The sequence below is a fragment of the Spermophilus citellus genome (genome assembly GCF_964194105.1).
Source record: "Spermophilus citellus genome assembly, chromosome: 11".
Classification (NCBI taxonomy): Eukaryota; Metazoa; Chordata; class Mammalia; order Rodentia; family Sciuridae; genus Spermophilus; species Spermophilus citellus.
The window spans coordinates 127,056,079-127,071,199 of record NC_138192.1 but is presented as its reverse complement, the minus strand read 5'-3'; the positions used below and the strand labels follow the sequence as shown (position 1 = coordinate 127,071,199).

At 42.3% G+C, this 15,121-nt stretch overlaps 1 protein-coding gene across 3 annotated transcripts in view; it reads left to right on the top strand.

Annotated features, from left to right (window-relative positions):
- The window catches only part of PID1 (phosphotyrosine interaction domain containing 1), a 219,616-nt gene that overhangs the window by 21,180 nt on the left and 183,315 nt on the right, over positions 1–15,121 (top strand). Inside the window, exon 1 of one of the 3 annotated variants that reach the window (XM_081262378.1) lies at positions 1,447–1,551. The exons of the other annotated variants lie outside the window; for them this stretch is intronic. The gene's annotated coding sequence lies outside the window, so the exon portion shown is untranslated. Of the gene's footprint in view, positions 1–1,446; positions 1,552–15,121 lie in introns of those variants that run through there. 3 annotated transcript variants of the gene reach the window in all.

Genomic DNA, 15,121 nt, shown 5'->3' with positions numbered 1-15,121 from the left:
GGCTCATGCTCTCCAAAAGTATCCATGTCCCGAAAGACAAAGACGGGCTGGGAACCTGTCCCATATTAAGTAGACGTGGCGGCCAAAGGCAAGGGCATGCTCCTGAATTAGGTCTCGGCCGGGGAACATTTTGACAGAGGACTTGAAGATGGGTGGCATATCGTTTCACCATAGCTATGCAAGAGCCTGTGCTTAGGAGACATGCAGTGAAGCATTTTGGGTGAAGTAGGAACGACACCTTCATCTTGTCCTCAAAGGCACCTGGGGGAAGGGGAAGAGGGGAGGAGACAGGGAAGGAAGGAGAAGAAAGAGAGAAGGAACGAGGAGGAGGAGGACGAGAAGAGGCAGAAGGGGAGGGAGGAAGTAAATACACGGGAACGAGATTCTAAAGCAAATGTAAGCTATGACTATCCCTATATATCCTGATAGCCTTGGAATTATTTCAAAATAAAATGTTGAAGAGAGCACAGTGCCCATACAAGTTCACAGACACCGTTTCTGGTCATTTTGGGGAGCAGTGGTCACTGAACTGCCCGTGCATCAGGGCAGGCTCTGTTCTCTGTTCTATTTCTTTTTCCCCTCACTGTGCACCAGGTGCAGAACCTGGTGGCTGGCAAAAATAGGCAGTTCCTAAATATTTGACGATCACAGGGGCCTCAGGGCCTTGGAGTCCCTCGAGTCCTGGAATATTCATCTTCTCACCGTGGCAAATGCAAATTGCCAAGACACATTTGACTCCTTTCTAGTTCCCTTGCAGCTAGTTACGGTCATATAAGAAGTTAGCTGTGGTTAAGCAGAGGGGATCTCAGAGAGGTGCCCGCCTCCCTGCCCCTCTTTTCTCTGTCCTGGCCGGCATACAGATGTGACGGCTGAGGCCCCAGAGGGCCTTTAGACCATGTGGTGGGGGCAGCCGGGTGCTAAGAGGCCACTGGGTCCCCCATGCCAGGGCACACTAGCCCCTGGCTGCTTACCCCAGACTTCTTTTATGTGAGAGAGAAATAAACATCTGCCTCCTGTAAAGCGTTATTATTTGGCCTTTTCTTTCATTTACAGCTGAAGCTAATCCTCAGTGATACATTTTGCTTTCTAAACGTCATTGCTATTGAATTTTTGTCCCTCGATGGAGTTTGTGTTCCATGTGTATCCCACACACATGAGCAATGACACTCTCCGGCTCTGGGGTTTGCTGTTTGCGCTTTCTGTTTTCTCGGAGCGGAACTTCCCTCGTTCTGACATGGATTCCGTTCCTCTCCTTGGCCTGGTGGGTCCGTTTCTGTGGCTCTGGGTGTTTTCTGGAGGACACCCTCCTCCTGTCATGGCAAACTCTCTCCCTTTTGCAAATTGCTCAATTGGCCTGAAAGGCTTGTGAGAACTGGCTTCCTTAGGAGCGTTCTTGTCTTGACCGACCAGCTGGAGACGGGCTGGACGTGCAGAGGTGAGCACTTGGAGTAATCAGAAAATAGGAAACTTTAACCATTTCCAGTGGCCAGCCACGTTTTACTTCAGCTGGAAGAGTCAGAGCCGATCTTTTTAGAGTGCTCCTTCTGTCTGGTGAGTTTGGTTTAGCAAATCTTTGTACTTTTCCAAGTCATGTTTTTTTTTTTTTTTTTCTTGCTTGGTGGACGGTTCTCCCTTTGAAACTATTTATTGCCACTAAGGTTTGCGGCACAGTCAGTCCCACAGATAATCAATGGGTGTGTGTGCCCACAGCACAGCATAAATAGAGGAACCGACTTGCAGCTTGTTTATTGCTGGGCTGTCGTGTAAGCAACGGGGCTTAGCCCCTCAATTACGTGTGTGTGGGGTGGAGGGCAGGAACTTGGAAGTGGACCTCACAGGGACCATTGCGTGGTGTTCTATTATTTACTTCAAAGCATTTGTTTTTCCAAACGCTACTTGGATGGAGATTGGATTTACTTGCACAATTTCCATCATAATGTCGTTTCATGGCCTGAGCGCTGTCATTTGTAGCATGATTTCTTCTGGTGGGCTGGCTGTATTGGTTCCCCTGGCTAATATGAATTTGAAAGATAATTGGTAATTACTTAAATGAAAAAGGATTATATTTGGAACTGTCATGTGTGAGGCCTTCCCACTCTTTCAACTCGGAACAGTCTAGACAGGAATCAGTAATTGCTATTATATGCAAATTTTATTTTTAGTCCTGTAGCAAAGAGCACAAATAACTTCTGTGGTTGTTGCTCTTGTGCTTATTGTTGTTGGGGGCCACTAAAGCAGTCTGTAAAAAAAAGGAAACACAAAGACAACCAAGAACCAATCAAATCAAATCAAAATGGAGAGGGCTATACCATGAAGCATGATAAAAATATTCCCCTGGTCTAGGGGAGTCTCTTACAGAGGGGAAAGTGACTTTGGGCAGGTTACACAGACTTCTGAGGCTTGGTTTCCCTGCGTAAAATTGATCCAATAACACCTGCTTCGTGGAGTTTTTCCGAGAGTGAGAGGACATCATTTATGGGCAAGTGTTTTGTACACTGTAAAATACTTTCAAGTATTTTTTTAGCTGTCGGCTAATTAAAGGAACAGCATGCTCTCCCCAGACCTCCAGTGCTCATTTTTCCGTTAAGCAGCACTGCAATTTTGCCTTTTAGATAACAGTGAAGGTTAAGAATTTGTCAAAATTTTTTATGTAATGTGCATAACATATTCTGATTAAAATGGGTAGCATTACCTTCAGGATTATTGTTGGTGTTATTGAAAGTTCATGAGAAAGAAGGTAGGCAAATTAAAAAAAAAAAAAGAAAAAGAAACAAAACAAAAACTAGCCTCTCTCCCTTGGCCTTGAGAATGAGGGGTTAAGAATATATATATAATATATAGTCAGCTGAATCTTTTACCAGGCGGCTTGGGCAATTACCAGAAGTGTGGTTCTCATCTGGGTCCTGTTTGGGAATCCCCAGGCTTTTGTCCAAGAGGTAAGCTTTGTGAGTCCTGTGCTCTGAGAAAACAGAGGGAGTGCAAGGGACTTAGTCATGCAGAAGAGTTTGACACAACAGGTGGGCTTTTAAGAGTGCTGTCCAGGAGAAGATGCAAATGCCTTTATTAGTTCAGACAGCTCTTTTAAGTGTACAGAAAAACAGGCTTGCTGGGGGAGCCGGGCTTTCTTACAGGACAGACCTCAGACCTACTTGGGGGACTTTGATTTTTAGGCAACTGAAAAGCAAGTTAAGGTTCCCTTTAGATTACCCGAGGCTTCTGTTTAAGGAGTTTTGAAATTCTTCAGGATTCGTTCTGTTTCTCTGAGCCCTGAAGTGCCTAACGCCATAGCAGATATGGTACCTAATACTGCCAGAAGCAAAGCATAATTTGGGGAGGATTTTGCAGGAATCTTTTGACAGGCACTCAGGAAGCAAAGTCTAGGATGTGAAACTCTCATGAGCACATAAGAAAGGAAGAGTCTCCAGTTTTATTTTTTAAAGGGAGAATTGTCTTTGCAGGGGAGGCAATATGCAGAGATTGTACAAAATATTTTGCGTTTATAATAGAGTATTGGGGTTGTACAAAATACAATCTAAAATGAGGAGATCACTGATCTCTTGAGAGGTTACACTGAGTTAAGTGGGTTTAAGATGGGGGAAAATTAAAAGATTTTGAAAGATTGAGTCTCTTTTTAAATGTGGTGGTCTGTGGAGTTAGAATTTGGGGAAAGAGGGTCATGAATATTTGTTGATGAAGACAGTCATGCATGGTAGCTTCGAGGGGACTCGATCCCCATTTCTGGTTTTCACAGCTGGTTGCAGTGGTCTGGATGATGTTAAGAATCAAGGATACTTTTTTTCTGTATTTGGAAAACGTGGTGCCAAACTGTTTAAGTCTGACTGGAAACAGGCTCCTCTGAATGAGGTCCTTTTGGCCCATGAGAGTCCTCGCTCAGGAGCCCTGGTCTTTCTGCCTTACAGCAAGGCCCCAAGTGCCCTGAGGTGGTTGTGAAATGAGGTTGCACTCATCCTCCGTTGAGAACTAAAAAGTAACATATTTTGTTTACACAGCACTGGTTTTATCTTTATTCTCATGTTTGTATTAGAAATGAGTAATTTAGTCCCAGAAAAAGTACCCGTGGGGCATGCTGCCAAGACTCAGTGCCAAACATGAATTTTGTGATTGAAGTATTCAATATTATTAATCGTTGCTACACAAAACCAAGTGAGGCTTTTATCCCCCCAACATTAGATAATTGAAAAAGATGGCATTATAATCAAACTGTATGAACTGGAATGGTTACATTGGGCTTTGACCAGAGTGGATGTGGCCTTGATCTTATACAAATAAAAGATTTTTATTCTTCTTGATATAGGAGGATAAAAATGGTGGAGATTACACCAAGTCTCCTTGTTTCTTGGTTTCTTTGATTATTTCCTTGGGTGGTGGGATTGGCTGTGAGGCAAATATTTTTTTCATTTTCGTCTCTGGGCTTTAATATTCAAATGCCGTATATCTTCAGGATATGAGCTATTTAAATAAAAAAAAAACCGTGCATGACATTCATTTATTTATCCATCAAATGTTCCTTGAGCAACTACTCTGAGCCAGATTCTCTCCTGGGCATTTTTTTTTTTTTTCATCTTCGGGGAGCTCACAGTCTTGAGGGTGCGGTAGATTGATTTATAAATGTATAACTGCAATATGGAGAAAATAATCTGTAATAAAAGCAGAGAGGGGAAGTCACGAGGCCTGTCCTAGATGGGAACCCTTCACAGAGAAGGGGTGTGAGCTCGCCGAGGAGGAACAGCCTGTTGTAGGTAGAGGGGAAGGCACAGGAAGAAGCTGCCCTGAGCTCTGAACTCTGGCTTGTCCACGTTGGTGTGCACGTGAGGCTGGAGGGCGGGGGACCGTGGAAGCCCAGCCAGCGCCCAAGCACAATTTCCAAGGTTCTTCTTGGGGATTTTCTGAACACAGATGCCATCTTTTAGGCATTGAGAAGCTACTAGGGCCTAAAGGAGACCAAGGTCTCCGATATTGGTTTTTGGAAGGTCTCTCTGATGGTGGTATGGAAAATGTATTAAAAGCAGGGAAATCTGGAGGAGGCTGTTGAAGTGGAGCAGGTGAGAGGGGATGAGGATATCAGCAAACGCAGTGGGTGATGGGTCGAGGAACAGCAGGTTTCTAGGGAGAGTGCAGGACCTGCATCCATGGCAGATGAGGCAGAGGACACTGAGGAGGAGATCTCAGAGTGGAGTGTGGTGCTGCCTTGGTCCGGAGTCAGGGGGTTCTGTAGCAGAGGCAGCAGGTTTCAGGGGCAGCAGCAGAGGCCGGGTGCAGAACCACCCAGAACCACCGGTTTTACTTTAGGCCTGGTACTCTTTTACCTTGAGGGCCTGCAGCTCTTGCTGTTGTAAGTCGAGGCACGTGGTGTGGGTCTCCATTTCAGCTGGCCTCTAATTAGGCAGAACAGGAAAACAATATTTTACTTGTTGGATGACATATTTTTCTCCACCTCATGAGATAAAGGCCAAGGTCTCCGCTTTTAAAAATAACTATTTCTGAGGGCTAGCTCTGTTCCTGGTATTGTGTCCAGGTACCTGTTGTTAGAAACAGTTTATGGGGGAAAAAACCTGATGCCTCTCTCTGGAGAGGTTAACAGATTTGCCCAAAGTGGGGAAACAGGCATCAAATCAGGACTGTATTATGTGCAAGTATTTTATTACATTTGATTCTTGTAAAAAGATTAATTTTATGGGACAATAGCTGAAAAAATGAAACAATGGGTTGTAAGGTATTTGGGTCCTTATTTGGTTATTTAAGCTGCTCATTAAGACTTTTTTTCCTATATGGGACAAATTGAAGCTTGATTTACACATGGCATGATCTTTATGCCACTTAAAAACTCGCCAACTTCTTAGGAAAAAATATAGTTTGAGTATCTTCCAAAATTATAATGGAGGAATTGGATACCTTGAAAATCTGAGCTCACATAAAGAAAATGTTTTTCCATTCTGCTTTTTTTGTGTAACACTTAGGCTTCCTATGGCAGGTCCACCGTATTTTATAAGTTTTTTCTGGGTAAAATAAAATTTTCTTTTGGATTGAGGCCAAAACTGAAACAGATTCATCCTACTAAAGTATAAAAACTGAGACCCCATAAGTTAAAGGTGATTGACTAAACTTAAATTTTTAAAACAAACATAAATCAATAGTCCTATTATCATATAACGGCCATAGAACCCCAAGTTCTAAAAGATATTAGCCCCCATGGTCAGTATAAAATTAAAAATTCTGCCAGGAAAGAAACATATAGACAAGAGAAAAAGGAAAACAGACCTGAAGAAGGCACAGGTGTTGAAACAGCAACCACTTGAAAGCAGCTACTATAAATATGTCCAAGAAACTAAAGTTTTTGTCATAAGAAGTGAACAAACGGAAAACTTCAGCAAAGAAATGGACACTATACAAAATCACCAAATGAAAATATATGAAATGAAAACTTTGCTACCTGTCTTTAGCAGAAGATTGACAAAAGAAAAAAAAGGGGGGTATTGAAGTTGAAAATGGACCAGCTGAAGAATATGGGAGAAAAAAATTAACAATAAAACACTCTGCAAATTTGGCAGATAACTTATAGATTCAAAAATCTCTGTAAACCCCAAGTGAGAGAAAGCAAAGAAAACCACACTTAGGCAAACTATAGGCAAAATTCTGAAAATTAAAATAATGGGTGAATCATAAAAATGGCCAGACAAAACTCTGCCTTTATATATAGAAGAGCAATAATATAAATGATCACTAACTTGTCATAAATAACCATGAGCAAGAGTTAATGGGAATGACTTATTTTAAGTGTGGAAAGAAAAGAACAATTTATCTACTCACAACTCTGTTATCTGGGGAGATGTACCTTATAGATGAAAATAAGATTTTCTGCTTACTTAGTTTAGTATATTAGTGTATTAGTCAGCTTTGTATTACTAAAACAAAACACCTGAGATAACTAACTTACAAAGAGAAAAGTTTCACTTAGCTCACAGTTTTGGAGGTTCCAAGTTCCAGATTAGGAAGGCCCAGTTGTTTGGCTTCTAGTGAAGGTGGTGGGTAGTGAAATATCATGGGGAATGTGTGTAGGAGCAAATAGTCACAGCTCAGGCAATCCCCCTCAAGGGCATACCTTCGATGGCATAAGGATCTCTTAAAAGATCCCACCTCTTCACAGTACACAGCACTTCACAATACACCTTAGAATCTTATGGGCCTCTGTGGGACATTTAACATTCAAAAACCATAGCATTTGGGAACCTCTCAGTTAAACAAAAATAAGTAGGGTTCAGTATTTATTGCATGATGATTTATCAGTAACTAAGAAGTTCTAAAAAATAGAGTCACAATTACAAACTTTGTTTTTTTAATTTTTTTTTTTTTGGGGGGGGGGGTTGATCCTAAATCACTTATTTGCAGAACATCTCAGGGGATTAGGTTTGTTTGTAAAACTCTCCTAGAAATACTAAACTCAGCAATGGAATTTGATATTATTTAGTTTTCATTTTTATTTTCAAAATAGCTCCAGGCTGAAGTGACTTTGGAAAATAATTAGCAGTATATCTTTTTGTGTTAGTAATAATGAAAATGTGAAGCCTTACCTTCATTGCCTGTTCCTCCTTCTAATAACACACTTTCAGAGTTGCATGGCTTTGGGTTCTTGTCAGGTGAAATATTTCCCAGCAGGGCTAAATTGTTCAGTGCTGCCTTGTTAGACTGTTTAGATGTAGATGAAAATAGAATTCCCACCTAGAGTTTTCAATGCATATTTTATGAGTATAATAGTGCCAGGAATATAGATTGAGTCAAATGACAATAAAATCATTATCTTTGGTATCTCTGTTTGATATTTATGTGTACTCTTACATATACTTTAAAGTATTGCAAATTAATGCTATAAAAAGAAAGTTGTAAAAGTAGTCCAGAACCACATTGTAAATGACCTAAAGTCATCTAATTAAAATAGAATTTCAACTTCTTGAATTTAATTCAGTGAAGGATTAAGTGACATAAATTTTACTGCTACTGAATGGCATGACCTTCTCTTTGAGTGAATTAGGACATGGAATGTAGGAGATGGTTATTTTTCATTTGCTGTCTTCCTCTCCTAGTCCTCAGTCCACTCAGAGCTCCCTAGAAGTCTAATGCATTTCCTTCCATGGCTAAGTGTGAACTCTCTCCAGGCTCTTATTGCATTGACACTGATTGACAGGTAGGATGTGCTTTGTCTAATTGGGTGGCTGGTAAAGACCTGGTGGACATTCATCTCCGCATTTTTCTTCATTTCCTCCAAGAATTTGAGTCTCAGTCTCTTTTCTAAACCAAAGACTTCTAACCAAAAGATATCTAATAACTGTGTTAAGTCTGCTTTTTATGACTGTGACCAAAAATACCTGACAAGAGCAACGTAGAGGAAGAAAGATTTATTTTGGCTTACAGTCTTAGAGGACTCGTCTATGATTGGCCAACTCCGTTGCAGAAACACTATGGTAGAAGAGCATGATGGAGAATAGCTGTTCAGTTTGTGGCAGATGAAAAGGAGAGGGAGGGGAGAGAAGGAGAGGGGAAGTGGGTACAGGAGCCAGGAACCAGCAACCAGGGACAGATATAATCCCCAAGGCTATACACCACCTGCCCACAGTTACCATACAGTAATTCATTCAAATTATCCATCCCTCAGATGGATTAATCCACTCATGTGGTTGATCCAATCAACTCACCTCTGAAGTTTGCTACATTACCTAACACATGAGCTTTTTGGGGGACAGTCAAGATCTACACCATAACATAAACTTCTCCAGCAGTGGTTCTCTATTGTGAGCCCCCATCTTCAGCACAGTCACTTGCAGCTTGTTAGAAGTGCATATTCCCGGCCCATCCCACCAATGCACCTGAAATGCTGGCAGTGTACCCTATAAGCTCTCCTGGAGACTCCGAGGCTCAATGGAGTTTGAGAACCTCTGTCCTGTAGTTAGGAAAAACTTTCAAATCGCTTTTCCCTTCAGTTGATTACTCAAGAACAGAGTAAAGTAGCATCCAAGAGTTCTTGCTGGTGGTGGTAGCGGCATCTTGGATGAGCCACTTTTCAAATTAAGCCAGTAACAAATAATAACAATGATTATTCATAGTAATAATAAGTAGATAGCAGTCTACTCTTTACTGAACACTCTTCTGTGGGTTAAGCCTTGTTCATGCTTCATCTCCTTTAATTCTCTACAGCACCAATGCTCTTGCCCCTTCACACAAAGGAAACAGGCTTAGGGAAGAAGCTGGCTGAGGTCAAGCTGTTCAGGGATGGAGCCAGGGTTATGGTGCTGGTCTGGTAGTTCTAGCACCAGTGTCAAAACCTACGTGGTAGTGCTCAGACTTGAGACAGGCCTGTCTTGTCCTGTCCCTGTTCATATCTCTGCTGTGGGGCCAGAGACTTTCATTTATTTATTTTTTTAATGCAAGAAGTGGAGCCAAAGTTCACATCTTTGCAGATAAGCTCCTGTCTTACTTACTCATTTTGTTTTCCTCTCAAATTAATATCCCAAGCTACATTGCTGAAGTAGAGGGAATGTTATTCTTTATTCCCTGGATAAACAATTATTTATAGCCTCTTTTCTTTCAAAAGTTTATTTCATGCTTGAAGTAATGAATTCTACTGACCTTTTATATTTGGGCTCTGGTTTGTGGTTTTTTAAAGGTTTTCCAAGATCAACCAAGCAATGAGGTGGTTTGGCATTTTAAACAGCTAATACAGTATCAAGTTGGATGATTTTAAAAGCAATTAATGCTTGAATAAAAGTCCTTATCTGCTGAGTTATACTTGTCTCACTTTAAAAACTTTATTGGTTGATTAGAGGCAGTGTTTCAAATCCCACTCATGATAATTCAGGACTTTATTGCCAAGATATTTTTGACCATCAAAATATATATATATATTTTAAGCAAATAAGACATACCATATTAAATGAAGAGGAAGGGGCTCTCCAATGTTGACATTTAACGTGATCATATTTTAAATTAAGAATCAAACCTTAAAGTAACTTTCGAACTCAGTGGTTTGATGCTAGCTCCACCCTCCCCACCATGCAGATTCCATTTCATGAAGGAGACAGAAAGAAGGACTTTAATGAAAATTGGAATGATTAATTTCATTATGTGTAAGTCGGTATAAACTAATTCCAGTGTCAGTATAAATTAACTTCAGTGTCAGTAATTGCGTAGGCTTCCTTCCCATGGCTTGCTTCAATAATTGAGAGAGTATCAGGCATTCCTAAGAATTCAGAAGAGCATGTGTATGTGTGTGTGTGCAGAGTGGGGCGAGAGCAAGAAAATGCATACTTAATGTCAGAAATGCCTCTTGGAGTCTAACTTCTTATTTCTGTTAGGGTAGCTTTTAATTTTAAGCAAAATACCTCTTTGAAATGATAAAGTCTCTTCTTTACCTCTCCCTCTCCTTGCTCCCTTTCCCTCTTTCTCTCCCACACCACATTCAGTTGAAACCAGGTGAACAGCTTTGCCCTTGTCTGAGACTCAAAAGATATTTTTTTCCCTATTGCATGAGGAGGGCTATTGCAGTTGATGGCTCTCTCTGCCATAAAAACTGTGTGCTGTCTAGAGAATAATGTTTGTTAGGTCACTCTGGTGTGACAGTGTTTTTAGGGGACACTTAAATGAATGAAAAGGGTAAAGGGAGGTGTTCGTGAGATGTTTGTCTTACTTTTCCACCCAAGCAGTTCAGAACTGCCGTGCTCTTTTGTAGGTGTTGACGACCTCATTCTGTGACACTGACGGGTGTTGGTGACTGCATATATTCTCCTACGTCCTTTAACATATTCAAAAAATGAGTAAAGATTGGTTTGGCTTCTATGATTATTCCTCGAATGCAAAAGGATTCCCTAATTCCCAAAGGGAGAATGTTCTGGGTCACACACGACCTGTTGCACGGCCCTATTTAATTTCTTCATGTCAGCAGAAGACTCCAGGATATTTCAAGCACACTGAGCTCATCAGCTCTGTCTGGGGTCGGCATGGGTGTGCGCCCCCATCAGCACGCTCACAGGCCAGGGGTAAGTCGTTTAGCTTCTCTGATGTTGGAGTGTGAAAACAGCCACAGGCCAGGTAGAACCTGAGCAGAGAGGCTGGCTGCATTTAGATGCAGCTGTCCTTGTAGACATAGGTGGGCTGCCTTGGCCTGGGCTGTAGTTTGCTGACCTGACTCTGTGCTGGTAACTACAGATCTGTCCATCCTCTGGAACCTGCCTTCCTCCGTTTCAGCCTACTGGTCTCCTCCAAGTAAAGAGGATCTCTGTTCAAGTCATGCTGCCCCCCTCAAAATGCCTTCTCAGCTGTTTCCTCCGTACAGTTTCTGGAAGCCTCCATCGTTAGATGTGGTAGCCTCTTTCCTCACTGATAACCAAGTTCATTCAGTGGGTTTGACTAACCTTGTACTTCTCCGTCCTCTGGGAGTTGCACTCCGTGTAGAGAAAGGGGGCCTTCTCAGTTAAAGGAGGGTCTCTCTTAATTGAGAGGAAACACAGTGACTTTGATCCCCACCTCCCAGTGTTTGTGGGAGAACCATCTCCATGAGGCTCCAGGTGACCACACTAGCAGGAAGTGGATCCCCTGCTTCTCACTGCCATTCTGTGGGGTAAATGCATGTAAGGGAGAGTTTTGTTCTTCAAAAAGGACCCCTTTTCTTCAAAGTTCATGCCGGAATTGACCTCATGGGGGACTGTCTAGGTGGAACATGGTTTTCCCAAAGGCTGACGGTCATTACTAACACCATGGGCAGCCTTGGATGCTCTTTGGCCTCGACAGGTCCTCTTCAGGGTGAGATGTTGCCACCAGCTGTCATGGAGTCTAGTTCCAAGATGGTATTCAAACCCTTTTCTCCAAAGTGCAGGCTTCAGTTTTCTACTCTATTGAAGAACTACTGAGAAGAAACGTCTTCCTGGGTTCGCCATTTTTACTACAGTCCTCTTCTTGAGTCCAGCGAGGCATGAATCCCTTTTGCTTCTCTCCTTGAGATGCCTGGGAACCAGACTGTGAAGTCTCTCCCTCCATGTGGCCTTCTGACCTCTGCCTCCTGCTCCGGACCGCAGTGCCCATTAGCCGGTTCCTACTGGGCTGTGAGTTATCCCTCCCTCCCGTCCATTGGAAGTGGCTGGTGGGATGGCTCTGTCACTGCTGAGCACATCCCCTTGCTCAAGGACAGGGACGATACTTGTCAGTTATTTGTGCAGCAGGGGAGGAAGATGACACCATCCATGTTCCAGGGGCTATTTCAAGGATTAATGTCAGCCTTTGTGGAAAGGAGTGTTGTGAAGTCAGAAAAATGCAGTAAAAATAAACCTTAAGCAAATTTCAAATGGAAAGAGAATATATACGCACACCACAAACCTCTGTCTGGCTGCTGTTGGCTCCACATCCTCCCTGGCTCCTCTCAGGTCTCCCCGAAGCCCCAGCCTCCCGAGGTCTCCATAAGCAGCCTTCAGGCCCCTCCTGGAACTTTCAGGACCACAGCTTCTGGGCAGCTCCTCTGCTCTGCCTGAGGCTCCAGATGAACAGGGACAGTTTAAATCCATCTCTCTTCTTGAACTTGGTCTCACTTTCCCATCCCCAGTGGAGGGATTCACTGCTTCTGAGGGCCCCTCCTGCCACAGGTACCAAGCTTCGCGTGGGGAAGGGTCAGGGGGAGAGCCACACCCATAGGGGCTGAGGGATAAAGAAGCAGAGGGAGCTCGAGGGAGAAGGTGGAGGATGAGACTGAGGAGGGAAGACTGGAGAGGGCCAGGAAGGGGGAAGTGAGCCGGTATGATGGGGGGGGGGGAGTGAGCGTTACAACTGGTACTTCAGTACTTAAAGTCATGATCAGCTGGATTACCAGGTTGCAGAAAACTGAACTTGTGGTCAGCAGTGATGTGAGATAACAGTTTCTATTCATAGAGAGTTTTATGTGCTGGGAATTGTGATACATGTTCTAAATATACAGTAACAATGCCTTTCAAAATAGGTGCTTGTTTCATGCAGGGTAGCCATCAGAAATCCAGGATTGTTCTCCTGGTCCTATTAGCTTTCTAGTAGGTTAAAAAGATGAGCAAACACGTCCTCCAATATTCTCCCCCTAATACCTGAAACTTGAGAATGTTGCATGTGTTAGTTTTCTCTTGATACCATAATAAATAATTGCAAATTTAATGGCCCAAAGTAGCACAGGTTTGTTCTCTTACTGATCTGGAGGTTAGAAGTCCATAGTGGGTCTCACCAAGCTCCGGTCGAGGTGGCAGTAGCTCTGAGTTCATTCTGGAGGGAATCTGTTCCTCACCTTTTCCAGCTCCCACAGATTGCCCTCATTGCTTGGCTTGTGGCCCCTTCCACATTCAAAGCCATTTAAGTTGTTTGAACTTGGCCTCTCTGACACTGATTCTTCTTCCATTTTCCACATTTAAAGGATGCTGTGGTTACATTGGGCCTAACTGCCTAATCAGGATAACCTCCCTGCTTTAAAGTCAGTGGATTAACAATCTTAATTCCATATACAAATATCTTTCTCCTTACATTGTAATATAACACTTTGACAGATTCTAGGGGGGATGTGGAAATCTTTGGTTTCAGGGAGGCTGTATCTGATTTTTGTCTACCATATTACACCACATGGCAAAAGAAACTTGGTATATATAATGAAGATAATAGATCTTGAACCAGGGAGATTATCCCGGATCCTCCAGATGGGAGCAACTGAATCCATTACATGGTCCCCTAACAGTAAGAACTTTTCTCTGGTTGGAGTCAGAGAGAGATGGCAGAAGGGAAAGTGGTAAATGTCAGTCACAGCTTGTGCTTCAGTCGCACAGTGTGGCTTTCTCTCTCTCTGTTTTTATTTCATCTCTGCTTTGCTTAGTACTTGTAGAAGGATGGGCCTCCCTTTTGTCCCTTGCACGCCCACAGTTGGTCTTCAAAGTCAGGGGCTCATATGTCCAGCTTTAGGTCTTTCACCTGAGGTCCAGCCAGTCTCCTGCTGTGCTTCTTTGAGCCCCTCCAAGGTTTTATTATTCTTGTTCTATTCTCTGCCTTGATTGCTTATCTTGCCTCAATATCTCTTATCCCACTTTATTTTTCAAAGTTAAATTCAAGTCCACAAAGCTCTAGCAGCTGTGGCCAATAGGCAGATTTCTCCTGTAGCTTTTAAAATCTTGGACATCAACTTATTTATTAGGCATCAAACATTTGGGGGGGGGTGTTTCCTAAAATATGTGTGTCTTGAGAGTGAGGGTATTTTTATGGATTTCCCAACATGAAGCACTGTAACTAATTATCAATAACAGTTTGTGATTGACTGACTAAAAATGGTTCCATAATGATAAACTAGACATGCTTGATAAAGAAGTTTCTTCAATGTATAGCAACTATCAAAAATCTAGCACTGGCTATTTTCAGTTACCTGTATTTTAGGACTCTTTATTTCTCATTTCTGTATTTCCTTTTGACATCTTGATTTCCATCTCTGTCACCCCAACACCTACCCTACCTAGGAACACCTGGAATTGTTAAGGAGTTCACAGCTCCTGTGGCAGCGCGCCGGCTGGCCTTTACTCTCTGCAAGTTCCCCAGTACAGAATTTATGTAATTCTCACCCCGCTGTTCTCCTTGAACATCGAAAACCTCTCGTGCCAGCCTGGAACAAGTAATCTGATTAGAATAATTCATATCATATTATGAAAAACTCAGAGGCAATTTTAACTGTTCTGGTTTTATTATTTTGTAAGGAAGTTCTTATTTTTAAGAAAATCAAACTGAAGAATGTTTGTGGTTTATGAAGAAATCTTCCACTTTCTCCTTTTGCCCGCTCAGATAGTAAGAGTAAATTGGCATTTCCCATCTGAACAGCTTTCTTAAGAAATAGACACACGTTTGTTAGTGGCCACAGGATGATATTGAAAAGCAGACTCGACAACACACCCTCTGATTTCAGTTCAGAGTGACCTCATGTTGCTTTGGTTTGCAAGTAAACACTTCTCACATGATTTACATGTCTTATATTTTATACTTCTTGGTAGTTTCATTCCTGTGTGAATTATGCCTGCACTCGCTCACATATGTGTGTAGAAATGTATGTGCAAGTTTGTGTTTTTCATGGTGTGAA